The sequence below is a fragment of the Leucoraja erinacea genome, chromosome 2, assembly GCF_028641065.1.
Source record: "Leucoraja erinacea ecotype New England chromosome 2, Leri_hhj_1, whole genome shotgun sequence".
Classification (NCBI taxonomy): Eukaryota; Metazoa; Chordata; class Chondrichthyes; order Rajiformes; family Rajidae; genus Leucoraja; species Leucoraja erinaceus.
This window is the reverse complement of record NC_073378.1, coordinates 6344684-6366921: the sequence shown is the minus strand read 5'-3', so window position 1 is coordinate 6366921 and position 22238 is coordinate 6344684. Positions and strand designations below refer to the sequence as shown.

General features: G+C 44.3%; 1 protein-coding gene across 2 annotated transcripts in view; it reads right to left on the bottom strand.

Annotated features, from left to right (window-relative positions):
* The window catches only part of LOC129706782 (solute carrier family 12 member 7-like), a 286498-nt gene that overhangs the window by 213800 nt on the left and 50460 nt on the right, over window positions 1-22238 (bottom strand). The window lies entirely within an intron of this gene.

The following is a 22238-nucleotide window of genomic DNA, read 5'->3' as shown; positions in this document are numbered from 1 at the left end:
CACATATAGATATTGTGCATATTTTAATCAGGCAGTTGATAAGTAGTGTAAGATCAACCAAAGAGAAGAATCAAAATGACACATTTCCGCATCGGTCTCTAACGAGAAGTGAAATATGAGGAGAAAAGTAAAACTCAATAGATCCTTAAAGGCAGAATTAGACAAAATACTCAGCAGACCAGCTGAATATGAATCACTAACAGGAAGCTGAAACCAGAACCTCGTATGATTTTGGGCACTAAGCACAATTTGGGATTGCAAACCCACTCAAGTATGATAAAAGTTATTGTGCTTATAAGCACTCAAATGTAGTCTTTTTTAAAAAAATTACTGGACACTTCCTTGGACTAAATCATTTTTTGTTTTACATGTCGTAATCTGGATTAAGGCGAGAAAAGATGAACAAAAATAAAACAGAAATCAAAGGGTGAGATCATAATGAAATACTAAGAAGGAACAAAGGAAAATTGCAACATTCACAAATATTTTTGGATTCTCCAAAAATGAAAAAAACAAAATTGCCTGGAATATTGCTGCAAGAAAACCAGGAGAAATTTCATAGTGGCATGGGAAAGTAAAGGACAAATTAATCGGGGAGAGAGATTGTTTACTTGCCAGCTGACACTAGAAGTAGGTGTAGCAACAGATCGGAGATCAAGGGACCAATAACCAGTGGTAGATTGTTACATTTTGTGTAGGATCCTCCATGACATTCCAAAGCAATTAACAGAGTATGCGGTTTCAAATTCTTTTGAAAGGTCGTAAATATTATCTGTTTTCTGTCCTCAGATGCTGCCTGACCAAAATCATATAGCATTTGTCATGTTTTGATTTTCCATTATTCTTTGAGGGCCAATCAATATATTATTAGTGTGTTATTAGTGCAATTATGCCCCTAGTTCCCAAATCATAGCAGCTGATTACCAAAGCACCAAGATTACACAAATGTGGCAAAGAACATTGAGCCTTTGCAATGACCAGATAATCTAGTTAAAATTAGCAATAGTGGTCGAGGCAAACACATTGGTCATAACACAGGAAAGAAATCTCAAAAGATTTATCTTTCATGTTTCCTCTGAAAGACATTCCACTTAACCTTACTGCCCTGTCAGAATGCAATCCGGAGAATCAGTTTTAACTTTCTGATCATGTGCCATTAATCTCAGCCTTAACAAATTAGTCTTTTTCAATTTTACTGAACTTTTCTGAAAGAAATGAAGTTTAGTTTAGCTTAGTTTAGAGATGCAGCGTGGAAACAGGCCCTACGGCCCACCGAGTCTACGCAGACCAGCGATTCCCACACACAGGAAACAGGCCCTACAGCCCACCGAGTCTACGCAGACCAGCGATTCCCACACGCTAACACTATCCTACACATACTAGGGACAATTTATAATTTTACCAAAACCAATTAACCTACAAACCTTTACGTCTTTGGAGTGTGGGAGGAAATCAGAGATTCCAGAGAAAATCCATGCAGGTCATGGAGAGAACGTATAATGTCTGTACAGAAGGCCCACATAATCAGGATCGAACTCAGGTATCTGGCGCTGTAAGGCAGCAGCTCTACTGTTGTGCCACCCAAGTGAGGTGGAATTTTTCTAAAGACTTTCATAATATAACCATATAATAACCATATAACAATTACAGCATGGAAACAGGCCAGCTTGGCCCTTCTAGTCCGTGCTGAACACTTATTCTCCCCTAGTCCCATCTACCTACATTCAGACCATAACCCTCCATTCCTTTCCCATCCATATAACTATCCAATTTATTTTTAAATGATAAAATCTAACCTGCGTCCACCACCTCCACTGGAAGCTCATTCCACACCGCTACCACTCTCTGAGTAAAGAAGTTCCCCCTCATGTTACCCGTAAACATCTGTCCCTTAATTCTCAAATCATGTCCTCTTGTTTGAATCTTCCCTACTCTCAGTGGGAAAAGCTTATCCACGTCAAATCTGTCTATCCCTCTCATCATTTTAAAGACCTCTGTCAAGTTCCCCCTTAACCTTCTGCGCTCCAAAGAATAAAGCCCTAACTTGTTCAACCTTTCTCTGTAACTTAGTTGCTGAAACCCAGGCAACATTCTAGTAAATCTCCTCTGTACTCTCTCTATTTTGTTGACATCCTTCCTATAATTAGGCGACCAAAATTGTACACCATACTCCAGAATTGGCCTCACCAATGCCTTGTACAATTTTAACATTACATCCCAACTTCTATACTCAATGCTCTGATTTATAAAGGCCAGCACACCAAAAGCTTCCTTTACCACCCTGTCTACATGAGATTCCACCTTCAGGGAACTGTGCACAGTTATTCTTAGATCCCACTGTTCAACTGCATTCCTCAATTTCCAACCATTTACCTTGTACGTCCTATTTTGATTTGTCCTGCAAAGATGTAGCACCTCACACTTATCAGCATTAAACTCCATCTGCCATCTTTCAGCCCACTCTTCCAAATGGCCTAAATCTCTCTGTAGTCTTTGAAAATCTCCTTCATTATCCACAACACCACCTATCTTAGTATCATCTGCATACTTACTAATCCAATTTACCACACCATCATCCAGATCATTGATGTACATGACAAACAAAAGTGGACCCAACACAGATCCCTGTGGCACCCCACTAGTCACTGGCCTCCAACCTGACAAACAGCCATCCACCATTACTCACTGGCATCTCCCATTCAGCCACTGTTGAATCCATCTTGCTACTCCACCATTAATACCCAACAATTGATCCTTCTTAACCAACCTTCCATGAGGAACCTTGTCAAAGGCCTTACTGAAGTCCATATATACAACATCCACTGCTTTACCCTCATCAATTTCCCTAGTAACCTCTTCAAAAAATTCAAGAAGATTAGTCAAACATGACCTTCCAGGCACAAATTCATGTTGACTGATCCTAATCAGGCCCTGTTTATCCAGATGCTTATATATATTATCTCTAAGCATCCTTTCCATTAATTTGCCCACCACTGACGTCAAACTAATAGGTCTATAATTGCTAGGTTTACTCTTAGAACCCTTTTTAAACAATGGAACAACATGCACAGTACGCCAATCCTCCGGCACTATTCCCATTTCTAATGACATTTGAAATATTTCTGTCATAGCCCCTGCTATTTCTACACTAACTTCCCTCAATGTCCTAGCGAATATCCTGTCCGGACCTGGAGACTTATCCACTTTTATATTTTTCAAAAGTGTCAGTACTTCCTCTTCTTTGAATTTCATAGTTTCCATAGCTACTCTACTTGTTTCCCTTACCTCACATAATTCAATATCCTTCTCCTTGGTGAATACCGAAGAAACGAAATTGTTCAATATCTCCCCCATCTCTTTTGGCTCTGCAGATAGCTGTCCACTCTGACTCTCTAATGGACCAACGTTATCCCTCGTTATCCTTTTGCTATTAATATAGCTGTAGAAACCCTTTGGATTTACTTTCACCTTACTTGCCAAAGCAACCTCATATCTTCTTTTAGCTTTTCTAATTTCTTTCTTAAGATTCTTTTTACATTTTTTATACTCCTCAAGCACCTCATTTACTCCATGCTGCCTATAATCATTGTAGATCTCTCTCTTTTTCTGAACCAAGTGTCCAATTTCCCTTGATAACCATGGCTCTTTCCAATTTTTACTATTTCCTTTCACCTGAACAGGGACATAAAGATTCTATACTCTTAAAATTTCCCCTTTAAATGTCCTCCATTTCTCTTCTACATCCTTCCCATAAAACAAAATGTCCCAATTCACTCCTTTTAAATCCTTTCGCATCTCCTCAAAGTTAGCCTTTCTCCAATCAAAAATCTCAACCCTAGGTCCAGTTCTGACCCTCTCCATAATTATATTGAAACTAATGGTATTGTGATCACTGGACCCGAAGTGCTCCCCACGCATACCTCCGCCACCTGACCCATCTCATTTCCTAACAGGAGGTCCAGCACTGCCCCTTCTCTAGTAGGTACCTCTATGTATTGCTGCAAAAAACTATCCTGCACACATTTTACAAACTCCAAACCATCCAGCCCATTTACAGAATGTGTTTCCCAGTCTATGTGTGGAAAGTTGAAATCTCCCACAATCACTACCTTGTGCTTACTACTAATATCTGCGATCTCCTTACATATTTGCTCTTCCAATTCTCGCTCCCTATTTGGCGGTCTATAATACACCCCTATAAGTGTTGCTACCCCTTTCCCATTTCTCAGTTCCACCCAAATAGCCTCCCTAGATGAGCCCTCTAATCTATCCTGCCAAAGCACTGCTGTAATATCTTCCCTGACAAGCAATGCACCACCTCCACCTCTTGCCCCTCCAATTCTATCACACCTGAAGCAACGGAATCCTGGAATATTTAGTTTCCAATCACAGCCCTCCTGCAACCATGTTTCACTGATCGCCACAACATCATACTTCCAGGTGTCTATCCAGACTCTAAGCTCATCCACCTTTCTTACAATGCTCCTAGCATTAAAATATACACATTTAAGAAACCCACCCCCTCTTATTCTCTGTTCATTATCTTTTTCTTCTTTCTCCCCTACATTTTGGGTCAGAGTGCTACCATTCTCTGCCTCCTGCCTCACACACTGACTGTTAGCTTTCCCTATTTGAGTCCCTCCCCCTAACCGTTCTAGTTTAAAGTCTCCCCAGCTGCCTTTGCAAATCTCCCCGCCAGGATATTGGTCCCCCTCGGGTTCAAGTGCAACCCGTCCTTTCTGTACAGGTCACACCTTCCCCCAAAAGAGGTCCCAATGATCTAATGATTCGCTCCTTCCTTGTACGCTCAGTTGACGGAGTACACTTTTCCTTTAAAAACTCAACCAGTTTTCTTCACAGCTGCTTGCAAGCCTGCTGTGCTTCCTCGATTTTACTTCATTTTATTTAAAGTGTTTATTCCTAGAAAGATGTAATTAGCAGGAAAAAGTATCCTTGCATACTTCGTGTAAACCATTATACTTTACACAGATTCCTTTGTGGATGCCATAATTTAAATGAAAAGGCAACAATGTCATACAAAGACACAGTACTGTACTATTCAATTCTTGCTGAGTAATTCAGAGAACCAGATTGCATCATTCCCTGAGGAAATGCACGTAGGCATTAGACAAGTCCCATCCCATTTATAGTTGCAAAGCCGTATGAAGATAGCCAAAAAAGGAGATAAAGTACTGGCGTATCTCAGTGGGTCAGGCAACATGTTGAAGAACATGAATTGGTGACATTTTTGGTTGGGACCCAAATTCATATTGCCATTACTGTTCAAAGTTAAATTACTAAAACAAAAGAGGTATAACAAATCCATTGGTTCATGTTAAGATCTTTGCTCCACCATTATTTCTAAACCGTTGTTTGTAAAGGCTCTATGAAACTCCAAATGCTCGTCATTGTGCAACAGCAATTAAAGAGCAGCACTTCAAAGAAATCGAACAATAGAGAGGATAGACTTGGAGCAATTATTGTGCAAACCCCAGCTAAATCTGATAAAAAAGGTAATCTGCACAGTTTCAGCTGTATCGGGGTGAGGTGAGAGAGATGGGCTGAGAGGCACAATTGAGCCAAGAGTGTACAAGTGTAACAGGCCAATGAACTAAACTTGTTGCGGTGAGCCATAACAACAGAATACATCTGAAGTCCAATTTTACCAACTGAAGACCAATTGCAGAAGAATACTTCATTTGAATTGCTTTCATTCATCATTTTCGGCATCCTGCCCTTCGGGAAAAAACCCATTGCAGAGCTTAATGTAATTCCGTGACTTGTGCTAATTTAATGTTACAGACCATTTTTAAAGAACTGGACAAAACATGTTAAGGTATCCAGGGGCGGAAATCCCGGCAGGGGCGGGGGGGTCACTCCTCCCCCCCCCCCCCCCCGTTTTGAGAGATAGGGCACTCCCCCCCATTTATTGTAATCTGGATTTTAAAACTTGGTGAAATCTCCGCTTTCCGCGAGACAGTCCCACGACTGCTGATCGAGGGCGCCGATTGGACGAGAGAGGCGTCAGTCAGCAGGCAATGGGGGCGGGACATGATGATTCAGCGCGATGATTGGAGGAGGGAGGTGTCGGTCAGAGGCAGAAGTAGGGGGGTGGGACTGAGGATAGAGCGCAGTGATTGGAGGAGGAAGACGTCCGTGGAGCAAAGATCACAGAGCGGAGCTTGAATTGCATGCCCAGGTCACACTCTCGGCAGCACTGGACACAGACCTGCGCCTCATCCGCAGCCAGGAACGATCCCAGGGCTTTGATGCCTCAATCGCTGCCGCACCGCCACTGGACCATCCCCATCCCCACCTGAGTGCCTCCCCCACCCCCCGCACGCCCAGGAGTGACCAGAGGCATCGGGAGTCATAGGGAAGCAGTGCCCCCAGGCCCATAGCCAGCCCAGAGAAGCAGCGCTAAATCTAGCTCAACTCTGCCTGTCCCGCCAGGTTAACCTACAGCCCTGCCTGGACTTACAGGAACGACAGCCCAGGCTTACAGCCAGTGCGAAAAAGCAGTGCTAGCTCCACCGCTCCGGAATGGTATCCCGTCCGTCCAGGCAGGGCTGTAGGTTAACCCAGCGAGGCAGGCAGAGTTGAGCTGCATTTAGTGCTGGATTGAGCTGAAATTACCGTCCACAGGGCCCACAGCTAAAGCCTCCGAAGCCTCGTGTGTGTGTGTGTGTGTCAGTGTGCGTATACGCGTGCGGCCACCAAGAAATTGTGTGTCCCCCGGTCCCCCCCATTGTTTTGATAGCGATTTCCGTGCCTGAAGGTTTCCACATGGATTATCTAGATTTAAAACCATAGGAAAATTATCAACATGCGCAAGGAAGTCGACAAGCTTATGTTACTGCATGTCATCATGAAAAACTTACAAGGTTAATTCATTGTTTAGAACTAATAAACGGAGATTAAAATTTGTTATTTTTATAGATAGAGCTCTTAAAGTTAGCGGAGTCAGGGGATATGGGGAAAAGGCAGGAACGGGGTACTGATTGTGGATGATCAGTCTTGATCACAATGAATGGCAGTCTGTGCTGGCTCGATGGGCCGAATGGCCTACTCCTGCACCTATTGTCTATTGTCCCCCCCCTTCACCCAACCCTTTACACCACCGCACTAGCCCCTTACCAACCCCAAATATTACACACTCCTGGCAAAATCAATTGGATGCTGGCCAGTTGCTATTTGAAACCAAAGCAATATTTGTCAAGAAACAGGATATGTTAGATAGTTATGCACTAAGGGAGTGCTGTGCCATTTAGCTATTAAATTTCAGACAAGGTGTTACACCAATGTACCATCTGGTCCTGTAAGTGAGCTCAAACAAAAAGATGCTATGGCACCATTTCAAACAAGAGCAGGGAAAACATTCCTGGAGAAACAAGGAAGTGCAGATGCTGCTTTACATTAAAAAGTGCTGGAGTAACTCAGCAGGTCAGGCAGCATCTCTGGAGAACATGATTAAGTGTTGTTTCAGGCCAGGACCCTTCTTCAGATTCAGAAACATTCCTGATGTGCACTGCCAATAAGTTATTTTACTCTAATAATAATAATAATAATACTAACAATATATTTTATTGTCATTGCACGTCAGTGCAACGAGATTTAGTATGCAGCTCCAACCGATGAAAAAGAAAAGTAAAATAAATAAATAAGCTGTGTGTCGTGACCATCCGAGGGAGACAGTCCAGGGGGGGATGGGGGGCACTCAGCAGGGCCGGTTCAGAGCCGCTATAGCTCTTGGAATAAAGCTGTTTCTGAGTCTGGAGGTTCGGGCGTAGAAGGCCTTGTAACATCTGCCGGAGGGAAGTAGTTCGAACAGTCCGTTACAGGGGTGTGATGTGTCTTTATGGATGCTGACGGCCTTCCTGAGGCACCGTGTGTGGTAGATGCCGTCCAAGGCTGGTAGCTGTGTCCCAATGATCCTCTGCGCTCTGTGGACGACGCGCTGAAGAGCTCTCCTCTCCGCCTCCGTGCAGCTGAGATACCACAACAGAGATGCCACACGTTAATATGCTCTCTGTGGTGCAGCGGTAGAACGTTGTCAGCAGCTGTTGGGGCAGACCAGTCTTTTTTAATGTCCTCAGGAAGAACAATCGTTGCGGTGTCTTCTTGACCAGCGCAGCGGTGTTGGTGGACCATGTGTGGTCCTCTGAAATGTGAGTGCCCAGAAACTTAAAGCTGGACACTCTCTCCACACTTTCCCCGTAAATGGAGATTGGGGCGTATTCTCCATTATGGGACCTCCTGAAGTCAATAATCAGCTCCTTGGTCTTGGAGGTGTTTAGTGACAAGTTGTTACGTGTGCACCAGTCCGCCAGGTTCTGCACCTCCGCTCTGTATTTTATTTCATCACCGTTGGTGATCAGCCCAATCACTGTTGTGTCGTCTGCAAACTTCACGATGGTGTTGGTGTCAAATGCAGGAATAACAGGATAACAAATAACATTGTTTGAACTGTTTAAGAAAGAATGCCCCCTCAGTCTCAATGCAAAACATCGCCAATTCCTTCTCTCCATAGACGCTGCCTCACCCGCTGAGTTTCTCCAACATTTTTTGTCTACCTTCATTATTTGAACTGTAGTCACTGCTGTAAAGCAGAAAATGCAGCAGTCAATTTGCTAACTGAAAAGCTTCCACAATATAGTACAAGGTAAATCTATTTTCTAAGTAAGGCAGACCCTCTTGCTTCAAATACCATTATCCCATCCAAGCTCATCTCCAAACTCGACCCAAAACGTCACCCATTCCTTCTCTCCAGAGATGCTGCCTCACTCGCTGAGTTACTCCAGCATTTTGTGTCTACCTTCATCTCCAAGCTCATGGAACTTGGAGTCAAGCACTCACCTGTGCAACTGAATCCTCTTTTTCCTGACCAACAGTGAGGATAGGCAAGAAATCATCCTCTATTATAATCCTGAAAACTGGTGATCCACAAAAGTGCATTCTGAGCATCCTGCTTTACTCCTTATATAGCAATATTACAAAATGTTGAGATTTAAAAAATCAAAGTCTGCAATTTATCCCATCAGATAAAGCATAAAAAGAAGTTTAATTTGACACCTAATTCACTTTCATATCTTCAGTATTAAAAAAAGTTATGGCCATGTTCATACTCAGAAATTAGCATCTTGTTCCCTATTGCTTTTCCATTGACTTAACACAAAAGCTGTGATCGAGGACAGTCAAAAGCCCATAACTTTCTTAAAAATTAAGAGAACTGAATGAAATTTTCAGTTATTATAGATTGAAGCATTCTGAAACAAATATAAAACATCTTACTTGGTTGACCTGAAATTAAAGCATATTAGTTAATTACCTAATTGTAGCTAATTAATAAATTGATTGTTGTGACGGAAATAGTAATAAACACCCAGACTGATAGGTAAATAAATTATAATTTCTATCAATAGACAAAGTTTTTATGGAGAAGATCAGTTGCTAGCTGGTACATTGGCATATCATATTCAGTAGCAACATCACACTCCTCAGATTGTAACCAATAAGCAACTCCGTACACTTGTTTTTCCTCAACTTTTCAATTTTGGCATTGCAAACTACAGGTTATTGCTCTTCATACCACACATGACATGTCTTTCTGCCCACTACTTTCCCATTAAGAATGTCCTGTAGATTCCATTTCTTAAGAAAAGGATAATTTTTTTTAAACAGCCTAAGTATCCAAATAACAAACTAATCCCATTCACACAAGAATTCACAATATAACATGATTTTTAAATCTCACTGTCATGAATTTATATGCCATATGGAAGGTATTTAATGTTTAATTCCCATAAATTAATCCAGAAACATCCACTCAAAATAGAATCAAAATTATTGTTCTTTGCACAATACATGTGACTCAAACTGTTGCGAATATTTAGTTTAGAAATAATGATCATGGAGAGAGAATAACACAAAATACAGACGGCTTATGACACGATTGTCCAAAAAAAAAAAAGAGCTTCTGCAACGCGATCGATTGGAATGTTGCATTTGCGGTGAGTTTTAACCCCGATCGATTTTTCTTCATCAACTAGCAGGCCGAGGAAATCCATCTCCGACAGGCAGTACAGAATTAGATTTTAAACCCCCCCAAAGGCGCCAAAGTCTCGCACACGGCCAGTGGCAGAACTGCAGCGCCGCTGAAGGTAGGTATTGTAACATCACTACCTAATATACTCATGGCTGTGCAGTCAAATACCAATCCAACTTAATTCACAAATTCACAGCGACACCATCATAGTGGGCTGGCTATCAAATAATGATGAGATGAGAGTACAGGATGGAGACTGTGATCCTCGCAACCTGGTGCCAAGACAACAACCTTTCATTCAGTGCCAGCAAAATAAAGGAGATTGTGATCAACTTCAGGAAGTGAACAGTTACACCTACCCCAGTATTTCCTGTGTAGGAAGAAACTGCCGATGCTGGTTTAAACCGAAGATAGACACAAAATGCTGGAGTGACTCAGCGGGACAGGCAGAACTTGTGGTCTGAACAAGGGTATCGACCCCAAACATCATCCATTCCTTCTCTCCAGAGATGCTGCATGTCTCGCTGAGATAGTCCAGCATTTTGTATCTATTCCCAGTATATATTGACAGTACCAAAGTAGAGATGTTTGAAAGCTTCAACAGAGAAACATAGAAATTAGGTGCAGGAGTAGGCCATTCGGCCCTTCGAGCCTGCACCGCCATTCAATATGATCATGGCTGATCATCCAACTCAGTATCCTGTACCTGCCTTCTCTCTATACCCCCTGATCCCTTTAGCCACAAGGGCCACATCTAACTCCCTCTTAAATATAGCCAATGAACTGGCCTCAACTACCTTCTGTGGCAGAGAGTTCCAGAGACTCACCACTATCTGTGTGAAAAATGTTTTCCTCATCTCAGTACTAAAGGATTTCACCTTTATCCTTAAACTGTATCCCGCTTGTCCTGGACTTCCCCAACATCGGGAACAATCTTCCTGCATCAGACAAATGCAATTCTGTGGCAGAGAATTCCAGAGATTCACCACTCTCTGTGTGAAAAATGTTTTTCTCATCTTGGCCCTAAAAGACTTATCCTTATCCTTAAAAGTTCTTAAGATTTATATAACTAGAAATTTCTCCTGGACCAGCCATATCAAAGCAATGGTCAAGAAAGCACTGCAATGACTCTACTTACATAGTAGGGTTAGGAAGTTCAGCAGGTCCCCAACAACCCTCACCAACTTCAACGGATGTGCCATAGAAAGCATTGCATCACAGTATGGTTTGGAATATCTCCCTCCAAGACCGCAATAAATTGCAGAGTTGTGGGGGTAGCCCACACCATCACGTAAACTAGCCTCACTGCCATTGACTCCGTCTACACTTCACACTTCCTCAGCAAGTCCACCTGCATAATCAGTCTCAACAGAGTCCATCCCACTTCTTCCTTCTGGCAAGAGGTGCAGACATTTGAAACCACTTGCCTCCAGATTCAGGGACAGTATCTTCCCAGACTCAGGGTTCGGTGCTAGGCCCATTGCTGATTGTCATCTATATCAATGATTTGGTTGAGAACGTACATGCACTATCAGCAAATTTGTAAATAAAGCTAAAGTGGGTGGTATTGCAGATAGTGAAGATGGTCGTCAAAAATTGAAGCAGGATCTTGAACAGTTGGGCACGTGGGCTGAGGAATGGCAAATAGAATTTAATAGAGTGATCTGTGAGGTGTTGCATTTTGTGAAGACTAATTGGCCTGTCCCACTTGGGAGTCATTTGCGTAGTGACTGTCGTGCGAAAATCATCTAGCAGTACGACAGTCATGCGCCAAGTGCTCTTGAGAGCCCTGCTTCTTTTGGGAGCCATTTGCGATGTCTTTCGTACTTAGCAAGGATTTTCCCAGTGAAAAAATTTCAAAACTACACGCGCTTTATACCCGGGTGGTCACGAGGTGCGGCGCTAAAATGACGCGCCAACAGCGTACGGGCGGCGCATGGTTATGGACGTTGACGCATAATAAATTAGCATAGGCAATGTTCGTGCGTCACCGTGTGTAACCATGCATCACCACGCACTACACATACGCTGTCAGTACGTCAGTGTACGCCATCAGTAAGTCAGCGTGCGCAAGGGATACATCACGCAGGTGGTGCGTGAGGATTTTGAGCATTCCAAAATCCTGGGGCGCCGCGTGTTACCGCGCATCACTGCATACGCCAACACGCGCCATGCACAAACCAATTTTTAGGATGTCGCGTAAATGACGCGCAAATGCCGCCCAAGTGGGACTAGCCCTTTACATGGGCAGGACCTAGTGAATGGTCGGGCTCTGGTTAATGTTGTAGAGCAGAAGGATCTAGGAGTGCAGGTTTATAGTTTGTTGAATGTAGCACTACAGGTAAATAGGGTGGTCAAAAAGGCTTTTAACACATTGGCCTTCATCAGTCAGAGCATTGGGTATAGAAGGTAGACAAAAAAATGCTGGAGTAACTCAGCAGGACAATCAGCATGTCTGGAGAGAAGGAATGGGTGATATTGCTGGTCGAGACCCGTCTTCAGTCTGACCCTTCTGAGCTACTCCAGCATTTTTTGTCTACCTTCAATTTAAACCAGCATCTGCAGTTCATCTCTCAGAGTCTTTTGCCCAGAGTATTGAGATCGAGAGTCAGAGGTCAATAAGTTTAAGGTGAACAGAGAAAGATTTAATAGGAATTGTCCAGCGCTATAATAAAGAATCAATTTTGACAGCAACAAGTGGTTGAGTCAAATTTTCTTGAATTTAGATTGACAAAAGAACTCAGTTTAACAATTTTATACCAAAAGCATTCAGGGTTCCCACTTAAAAGTTTAGAGCTGGAACCCACTTCCTCCCCACACTCACACAAGGTCACACATTCAGCAATGTCGTACAACAGCAAGAATAACTTGCTTATCTTTAGGAAATGCCTTGGACGCCTTGTTTAACATTTAATGTGACAATTAAAATTTGGAAGTGTAACTCGATGATAAATAAATCTATTGAACAGAACAAAAATAAGGCTGCCTGTGCAAAATGTGTACCTTTATATTATGTTATCACAGGGAATTTTGCTCACCTCCCGCCTCTCGTGCCATTCCGAACTAATTTCAGTTTCTTTGTGTTGCAAAGTACACAGCATTGAGCTAGAGTCATTACGAGGAAGTAATCATAACATTTTGTGCCTGCATGCACAATTGTGGGCTTAAAACTAGACAAGAATATCGAAACATAGAACATGGTATATAGAAACATAGAAATTAGGTGCAGGAGTAGGCCATTCAGCCCTTCGAGCCTGCACCGCCATTCAATATGATCATGGCTGATCATCCAACTCAGTATCCCGTACCTGCCTTCTCTCCATACCCTCTGATCTCCTTAGCCACAAGGGCCACATCTAACTCCCTCTTAAATATAGCCAATGAACTGGCCTCAATTACCCTCTGTGGCAGAGAGTTCCGGAGATTCACCACTCTCTGTGTGAAAAAAGTTCTTCTCATCTCGGTTTTAAAGGATTTCCCCCTTTATCCTTAAGCTGTGACCCCTTGTCCTGGACTTCCCTAACATCGGGAACAATCTTCCTGCATCTAGCCTGTCCAACCCCTTAAGAATTTTGTAAGTTTCTATAAGATCCCCTCTCAATCTCCTAAATTCTAGAGAGTATAAACCAAGTCTATCCAGTCTTTCTTCATAAGGCAGTCCTGACATCCCAGGAATCAGTCTGGTGAACCGTCTCTGCACTCCCTCTATGGCAATAATGTCCTTCCTCAGATTTGGAGACCAAAACTGTACGCAATACTCCAGGTGTGGTCTCACCAAGACCCTGTACAACTGCAATAGAACCTCCCTGCTCCTATACTCAAATCCTTTTGCAATGAAAGCTAACATACCATTCGCTTTCTTCACTGCCTGCTGCACCTGCATGCCTACCTTCAATGACTGGTGTACCATGACACCCAGGTCTCGCTGCATCTCCCCCTTTCCCAATCGGCCACCATTTAGATAATAGTCTACTTTCCCGTTTTTGCCACCAAAATGGATAACCTCACATTTATCCACATTATACTGCATCTGCCAAAAACATTTGCCCACTCACCCAGCCTATCCAAGTCACCTTGCAGTCTCCTAGCATCCTCCTCACAGCTAACACTGCCCCCCAGCTTAGTGTCATCCGCAAACTTGGAGATATTGCCTTCAATTCCCTCATCCAGATCATTAATATATATTGTAAATAGCTGGGGTCCCAGCACTGAGCCTTGCGGTACCCCACTAGTCACTGCCTGCCATTGTGAAAAGGACCCGTTTACTCCTACTCTTTGCTTCCCGTTTGCCAGCCAGTTCTCTATCCACATCAATACTGAACCCCCAATGCCGTGTGCTTTAAGTTTGAATACTAATCTCTTATGTGGGACCTTGTCGAAAGCCTTCTGGAAGTCCAGATACACCACATCCACTGGTTCTCCCCTATCCACGCTACTAGTAACATCCTTGAAAAATTCTATAAGATTCGTCAGACATGATTTACCTTTCGTAAATCCATGCTGACTTTGTCCAATGATTTCACCACTTCCCAAATGTGCTGCTATCCCATCTTTAATAACTGACTCTAGCAGTTTCCCCACTACCGATGTTAGACTAACTGGTCTGTAATTCACCATTTTCTCTCTCCCTCCCCTCTTAAAAAGTGGGGTTACGTTTGCTGCCCGCCAATCTTCAGGAACTACTCCAGAATCTAAAGAGTTTTGAAAGATTATTACTAATGCATCCACTATTTCTGGAGCTACTTCCTCAAGTACTCTGGGATGCAGCCTATCTGGCCCTGGGGATTTATCGGCCTTTAATCCATTCAATTTACCCAACACACATTTTTTCTTTCCTAATTAAGCCCTTTGTCCTCCTCTGCTGTTCTTTGAATGTCTCCCAGTCCCCCGGTATTCTGCTTTTTCTGGCTAATTTGTACGCATCATCCTTCGCTTTGATACTATCCCTGATTTCCCTTGTTATCCACGGATGTACTACCTTCCCCGATTTATTCTTTTGCCAAACTGGGATGAACAATTTTTGTAGTTCATCCATGCAGTCTTTAAATGTCTTCCATTGCATATCCACCGTCAACCCTTTTAGAATTAATTGCCAGTCAATCTTGGCCAATTCACGTCTCATACCCTCAAAGTTACCTTTCTTTAAGTTCAGAACCATTGTTTCTGAATTAACAATGTCACTCTCCATCCTAATGAAGAACTCAACCATATTATGGTCACTCTTGCCCAAGGGGGCACGTACAACAAGATTGCTAACTAACCCTTCCTCATTACTCAATACCCAGTCTAAAATAGCCTGCTCTCTCATTGGTTCCTCTACATGTTGATTTAGATAACTATCCCGCATACATTCCAAGAAATCCTCTTCCTCAGCACCCCTGCCAATTTGATTCACCCAATCTATATGTAGATTGAAGTCACCCATTATAACTGTTTTGCCTTTGTCGCACGCATTTCTAATTTCCTGTTTGATACCATCTCCAACTTCACTACTACTGTTAGGTGGCCTGTACACAACACCCACCAGCGTTTTCTGCCCCTTAGTGTTTCGCAGCTCTACCCATACCGATTCCACATCCTCCAAACTAATGTCCTTCCTTTCCATTGCATTAATCCCCTCTCTAATCAGTAACACTACCCCACCTCCTTTTCCTTTCTGTCTATCCCTCCTGAATATTGAATATCCCTGGATGTTCAGCTCCCAGCCTTGGTCACCCTGGAGCCATGTCTCCGTGATCCCAACTATATCATAGTCATTAATAGCTATCTGCACATTCAACTCATCCACCTTATTACGAATGCTCCTTGCATTGAGACACAAAGCCTTCAGGCTTGTTTTACAACACTCTTACCCCTTATACAATTATGTTGAAAAGTGGCCCTTTTTGATTTTTTCCCTGGTTTTGTCTGCCTGCCACTTTTACTTTTCACCTTGCTACCTATTTCTTCTACCCTCATTTTACACCCCTCGGTCTCTACGCTCACACATTTAAGAAACCCTTTCCCTTTAACTCCATCCTCCACTGTCCCATTCAACACCCCACCCCCCTTATTCAGTTTAAAACCACCCGTGTAGCAGTGGCAAACCTGCCTGCCAGAATGCTGGTCCCACACCTGTTAAGATGCAATCTGTCCCTTTTGTACAGTTCCCCCTTACCCCAAAACAGATTCCAGTGATCTAAGAATCTAAATCCCTGCCCCGTGCACCAGTTCCTCAGCCACACGTTCAGGTCCCGTATCTCCCTGTTCCTGCTCTCGCCAGCACGGGGAACTGGAAGCAAACCGGAGATAACAACCCTGAAGGTCCTGCTTTTCAACATTTTTCCGAGCTCTCTAAAGTCACGCTGCAGAATATTCATCCCCTTTTTTCCGACATCGTTTGTGCCGACATGCACTACCACTTCCGGATGTTCACCTTCGCCCTTGAGGATTTTCTGCACTCTGTCCGTGACATCCTGGATCCTGGCACCGGGAAGGCAGCACACCATCCTCGCATCCCGTCTGTTGCCGCAGAAACCCCTGTCCGTACCTCTCACGATGGAGTCTCCCACTACAATGGCCTTGCCTGCCTTAGGCCTTTTTGGTTTTGGCTCAACAGCCCTATTCGCATCGCAAGCCAGTCCGCCGCTCACGTCTTCTGTCCCAACAACTTCTAAGCGATGAACCTGTTTACAAGAGGTACACCACCCGGGGACGTTGGCATTCCATGCTTCCCTCCCTGTCTCACTGTCTCCCACCTTCTCTCTTCCAGTACCTTAGGTGTAACAATCGTACTGTAGGACTTGTCGAGGAACGACTCAGTTTCTCGTACGAACCGGAGGTCATCCACTTGCTTCTCCAGTTCCCCAACACGGCCCTTCAGGAGCTCTACCTGGATGCACTTCTCGCATTTGTAGCAGCCAGAGGCAGCAGCGGTGTCCTTGACCTCCCACATACTGCAAGCATCGCACTGAATCAGCTTGCCCGACATCTCCTTCTTTGGTCTCTACCTCTCAAGCGTATTGCGTGGTCTCCTCTCCGAAGACTCTCGAGCCAAAGACTCACACTTCCCTCACAAGGCCGCTCACTCACTGCCGCTCGCTAAGAGCTGTCCTGCTTAAATTGACCGATAAATTGCCTGATTTACCAATTTACAAAGCAAATTCCTCAGTTTTCAACTGTTTTAACCCCTCTGACTCACTTCTCTCCTCCCACTTGGGCTAGAGCCAATCAGTCGTATCTCTTGCTAATCTGCTGCTGCTGTTGTTCCTCCCAAATGTATAGCAATACATCTATATCAAAACTAGTTTGCCAGAACAACATCAGAATTGAAAGATTACATACAGTCATGTAGGATGGAATAAACAACTTCTTTAATTCAGAAAAGAGACAACTGAGGAATTAACTGTTACGAAAGGTGTAGGAAGGAATTGCAGATGCTGGTTTAAACTGAAGATAACTTACAACCCAGCAGTACGAATATTGATTTTTCTAACTTCACGTAACCTTTGCATCCATCCCTCCCCCACCCAAGTCATACTAGTTTTAATGTCATCGTGTTAAGTCTCATTGTCTGTAACTGGTTTTCACCACTCCCACAGCTAACAATGGCCTGCTGCCTTGATCACCGTTCCTTTTTTACATATCTTTCATTCATTTGTTCTACATCTCTCTAATATCACCATCTATATCTCTTGTTTCTTTCCCTTTCCCCAAACTCTCAGTCTGAAGAAGGGTCTCGACCCAAAACGTCACCGAATCCTTTTCTACAGAGATGCTGTCTGACCCACTAAGTTACTCCAGCTTTTTGTATCTATCAGTTACGAAAGGGTTGATATTGGGACCAGGTCATAGTAACTATAAAACAAAGTCACTAATAAATCCAAATGGGAACTTGGGAGAAATATATTTCCCTAGAATATAATTAGAATGTAGAACTCACCACCACAGTGAATAACAGGGATTTGATTTCCTTTTAAGGTTTCACATGGTGTGTAGTTGGTGTACCAAATCCAATAAGAAAAGACAACATTGATTTTGGAAGCAAGTCATTCAGCTGCTACTGGTAGATCTCTACAGCTTGTGTCTTTATGCCGTAGACTAACATTGAATACACTGCATTATGCAACTGGAAATGTCCAGCCCCATTGCTTCATCATTGTGCTGCACCCTTTTGTTAAATAGGTTTCAGTTGTTCTTCCATCTTTGCTGACTGTTTCTGTATATTACACTGCTATTCTCCTAATAGAAGCCTCTCTAACTACCAAATGTTTATCCTTTATAACTACTTGCATAATGGCTTGGAAATGTGCTCCACTCCCAGATTTTGGAAATGTATTAAAAACTATCTTTAGTGTCAGCAGGCATCTTCAAAACCAGTATTAAAACACATTTATATTCCTTGGCTTTTGACCCTGCTTGAGACTTTGCTCCTGTTTTAGTGCTTTTAATGTTTTTAATTTTATTGTTTTTACTCTCTCTTTTAATGTTTTTATTGTCGTGTAATAATTTTTTGTCCATGATTAGTCATGTACAGCACTGTGTTGCAACAGTGGTTGTTTTTAAAGTGCTCTATAAATAAAGTTATTATTATTATTATTATTATTATCTTGTTCTCCTTACTCCTTTCCTTCCAGTTTAATTACCAAGAATGTATCACAAGGCAAAGGACCATGTGGCCTAACTAATGCATGCTGGTGTTCATTCTCCATTCAAATGATCATGCTGCCTTTTACCTTGCCCTGTAAATGTAACCTTTTTCTTGCTGTGTTATTATTCAGACAGGCATTGGAAGAATGCTGAACATGTGCAGGCAAGTGGGATGAGTTAGATGGGTATCAGGGTAGGTGCAAACTACAATGGGCTGTGGGGCCTGTTCCTGTGCTGTGCTGTGCTATGTTCTCGGTTTCAATTTATATGCAACTCCAGATCCATTGTAATAAGGAAGTGGACATTGTGGACCAGCAATGTCCACAATCTAGGAAAGAATGAAAGAGAAAATTGCCTCTATTTACTATTTTCTTAATGAACCATTCAATATTAGCTCATCATCTATTTTCAGTTAGAAATCAATCATTCTCACTTGCACTGTATAATCAATATCTCTCCTCAATGGGTTACGAGAAACAAATATATTCCGATAGTAGGCACTGTGGCTGCTAAATATGCATAGGCTTGAGCTGGAATATAGTTGGCTCCTAAATCGAGTTTTTGAGCAGTGAAGCAGAAAGGAAAAAGCGTGATCACTCAAGGAGTAGAGTGACAGCCCTGGTGAGCACTGGTGTCATTATCAGCTGCTAAATATCAGCTGTCAACGAGAGAAGGCTGTTCTGCTGGTATTTCACCTGCAGAAGAACTCAGAATTAGATGAAGAAGCAGATATCAAATGAATATACATAACAATGAACTCGTTAAAAAATGGTTAACTTGCAAAACAAAGATAACACATTTGGATATGGAATTAGTGTCAGTGGAAGATAACTTTTAGGGAAGACTATACCAAGTGGGACTCATTGGGTCCCTGTCACATCGGAGGCCTGGTCCCCCAACACAGCCCGTTCCCCCGACGCAATATTCGACACTCACTCGTAGCCCCCACATGAGGCCTGGTCCCCCAACGTAACCTGTTCCCCAATGTCATATTCCACCACTCACCCGTTCCCCCAATGCAATATTCCAGCACTCACCCATAGCCAACTGCACAGGGGCAGCTCATTTCTCCTTGTTCACATTCCCTCATTAAGCGTTAAAGAAAAATCCAAACTACACTTGCATGCTGTAAGGACTCAGTGATTTGCAACATTGTAGCTGGTGAGAAGTTAAATGAAAAGTAAATTGCCAGGACTCAGTGGCCTGGGATTAGCAACATTGTAGCCAGCAGGGCCAGCAATTAGATTTGGAATTATCAGTGATGTTTACATTTTTTAAAGTTTTAAATATTAATAACTTGTAAAATGTAACAAAATGAGTGAGGGAGGGGGGGGGGGGGGGGGGGGGTTGAAGAAGGATTTGATTAAAAATGTGTACAGAAACACGACAAAATTTAATGAGGAGTGGATACTTGGAATGAAAAGTGAAATCTCTACCGAAATGGAAAAAATCAGGGTGTTTGTGGGTCTGGTGTTGTTGTGGCAATGAATCAAAGGCTGGCACCCACAGGCTGGCAACCACAAGTCAGGCAGAAAGCCAGCAGCCAGCCAGCAGGCACACAGTTTTATTTATAGACTAGACCAAGTGCAGACCCGTTTGGTCTGTTTCCCCAACGGCGTTTGCGGGGGGGGGGGGGGGGGGGGGGGGGGGGGGGTGGGCTGAGGCATCACACTCACATTCACAACCCCCAAACACACAGGTGGGGGGAGGGGGGTGAGAAAAGGGGAGGGAGGAGGGAGAGGAGGAGGAGGAGGAAACGGGACAGATTTGGGAGGGAAAGGAGAGCGGGGGGTAGGGGGTGAGAGAGGGGGATGGGGAGGCGTGAGATGTGGGGTGAGGGGTGGGGGGATGGGGGGGGAGGGGAGGAGGGAGGGAAGGGGGGAGAGGGGTGGGTGGAGAGAGGGGGAATAGAGAGGGAAGTGGGGAGGGAGAGTGGAGGGGGAAGGGGGGAGAGAAGTGAAGTGGAAGAGAGGGAGGAGAGAGTGATGGGGAGGGAGGGGAGAGAGAGAGTGGGGGGAGGGATGGGGACGGAGAGGAGGAGGGAGGGGTAAGAGTGTGGAGGGAGGGGGGGAAGACTGTGGAGGGGAGGGGGAGAGAGAGGTGGGGGGAGATGGGGGAAAGAGTGGGGGGGGGGATAGTGGGAGGGAAGAGGGGTGGAAGAGTGGGGAGGGAGGGGTAGGGGGAGCAGTGGAAGAGGGACAGAGGGGTAGGGGGGAAGGGGGCGGGGGAGAGAGAGGGAAGGGGGGAGGGGGGGGGAAAGCGGTGGGGTGAGGGGAGAGAAGTGGAAGAGTGGGGAGGGAGGTGTAGGGGGAGTGGTGGAAGAGGGACAGAGGGGTAGGGGGAAGGGGCGGGGGAGAGAGAGGGAAGGGGATAGGGTAGAGAGTGAAGGGGGGTGGGGGAGAGAGGGATGGGTGGGAGAGGGAGAGGGATGAGAAGAGGGAAAACAGGAGTAGGCCATTCGGCCCTTCGAGCCTGCACCTCCAGTCAATATGATCATGGCTGATCATCCAACTCAGTATCCTGTACCAGCCTTCTCTCCACACCCCCTGATCCCTTTAGCCACCCCCTGATCCCTTTAACTTCCCTATTAAATATAGCCAATGAACAGGCCTCAACTACCTTCCGTGGCAGTGAATTCCAGAGATTCACCACTCTCTGTGTGTAAAATGTTTTTCTCATCTCGGTCCTAGAAGATTTCCCCCTTATCCTTAAACTGTGACCCCTTGTTCTGGACTTCCCCAACATCGGTTTCTATAACATCCCCTCTCAATCTTCTAAAATCTAGCGAGTACAAGCCGAGTCTATCCAGTCTTTCTTCATATGAAAGTCCTGACATCCCAGGAATCAGTCTGGTGAACCTTCTCTGTACTCCCTCTATGGCAAGAATGTCTTTGAGCATTGGGCATTGTGACATCACACAATGGAACGTTCACCATGGGCTGGGGCTCCTGCAAAGGCATATGTAAATGTATCCATTCCGATTGGACATATGTGAACATTGGGCATTGTGACATCACACAATGGAAACGAATCAAAAGGAAGAAAGGCAGCCGGCAGCCGGACGGCAGGCGACAGGCAGATAGATAGATAGATAGATAGATAGATAGATAGATGATATCATCCCCCAACGCGGAGGGGGGGGGGGCACAGCATTACATGGGAGGGCTGGTCCCCGAATGCGTCTGCCATCACCTCGGAGCCAATCACCCCCATCACCCATCTCCCCCAACATAACCCGTTCAACAATGCAATATTCCACCACTCACCCATAGCCCCCACCTGCGCAGGCATGATTAATTTCCCCTCATCCCCCTTCTCTCCCCTCACCTCCTCCTCTCAACATTTGGGTTGGGGTCGGCGCTCCTTTGAGCCAATCAATCCTTCCCACATGGTGGTGGTGAGGGGGCAAAAGTCTCACCGGCCTTGTCCCCCTTTGATCCCATTGTCTCTGTCACCTCTCCCTCCTTCTCCTTTCCCCTCCCCTCAGTCACTCCCTCCCTGACCTATCCCCCTTCGCATGCCACCACAAACTACTATGTTTAAAGAACATTTCTTCTCCTCCCAT